We start from the raw sequence: 1,689 nt of genomic DNA on the forward strand, positions 1-1,689 counted from the left end.
TCAAAGTAAGGTGATTAAAATCAAAATAAGCAACAAGGATATCCAGAGATATTGCAGTGATTTAAAACCTATAATGTACCTCTTAGTTTAAAAACCGTGCTTAGGTAGCATGCCCTATAGCATTAATTTTCCTTTAGTTAATACTGGGTATCAGTGATTATAGATACAAACTAATTAAGTAAATAAACAATTTTTAGTTTTAAATACATGAATTATTACATATTTTCTATAAATCTTCTCTATTGAAGTTAATACCAGGTAAATCCAATTGATCAATCTCTATAGGAACCATATAAGTTAATATATAATAAGTAATAAGTAAATAAATATTAAACTATTTTCTTTGCAATTTCCTTTTCCTCCCTCTATTGTGGTAAAAGTTTGGTATATACTCAAAATATTCAAAGAAGTTTTATCCTTTTGTTAAAATTTCATTCTTAATAATCTTCTTGATTAACCTAAATTTTAACTTTATGCAATAAGACAATAGTGTTTGAAATGATCTTTAGAAATTACTTGATTTATCTCTTTCTTAAGTGGCTCTACCCTCCTGATCTTAGTATTTTATAAGGGCCTTTATATAAATAAACCTTCTAAATAATTTCCACTAAGAAACAATAAATATCATGTAGAGAGTAACAATAATAAATTCTTAAACCTATAATATAACCCTTAATTTATCAAAAAAGATTAGTGTAAAATATGAATGTTCCATAACTTAAATATTCCTTTAGCTGAAACCAGACATCAGTCTTTTATTGATATTAGCTAAATAAGTAAATATATAATTTTTAGTCTAATATATTTAGAATTATTGTATTTTTTCTATAAATCTTCTCAATTGGTGTTATTAAGCTACTTATACTTTACCATAGTATTAGTAATTAAGCTATTTTATTTCTTTTCTTTGGTGTTCTGCTCTACTTGATTATTTTATTTTATTTCTTTCTTATTTTATAATTAGCCTTGATTTGTTCATAAAATTAAGCTAATCTTTGTATCTCTATAAATTCACACTTAGCTTATATAAAACTATACTGGTATATTCACTACTTATGAAAACCTGCTTAGATTATAATTTTATTAATATATAATTAGCATGTTCTTTTACCTCAATACTCCTTTATTTATACCAGTATATACCAATTAATCAATATTCCCAGATACCATCTGATGAATTAGTATTTAAGTGTATAAATATGTATAAATATTAAACTATTTCTGGATAATTTCTTTTCCTCCCTCTATTGTGGTAAAAGTTTGGTATATGATCAAAAGTATTCATACATTTTTATCCTTTTGTTATAATATTCTTCTTAATAACCCTCTGAATAGCCCTAAACTTATAGCAACATTGTTTAAAATATTTAACTATAGTACTACATGATAAAACTCCCCCCCGTTTCATTATCAATGGTCTGATAATCGGCGCCCCACTTAATTGTCAGCTAACATCTTGTTTTAAGTTTTCTTTTACCAAACCTCATGATATTGCTTCTAATAAATCTTGATATGTGTATAAAGACACAATTTCGAGCGTGGCCGTTGCCAGTACCGCCTGACTGGCCTTCGTGCGGGTGACACGTAAAAGCACCCACTACACTCTCTGAGTGGTTGGCATTAGGAAGGGCATCCAGCTGTAGAAACTCTGCCAAATTAGATTGGAGCCTGGTGTTGCCATCCGGTTTC

The sequence above is a fragment of the Octopus bimaculoides genome, chromosome 1 (assembly GCF_001194135.2).
Source record: "Octopus bimaculoides isolate UCB-OBI-ISO-001 chromosome 1, ASM119413v2, whole genome shotgun sequence".
Taxonomy (NCBI): Eukaryota; Metazoa; Mollusca; class Cephalopoda; order Octopoda; family Octopodidae; genus Octopus; species Octopus bimaculoides.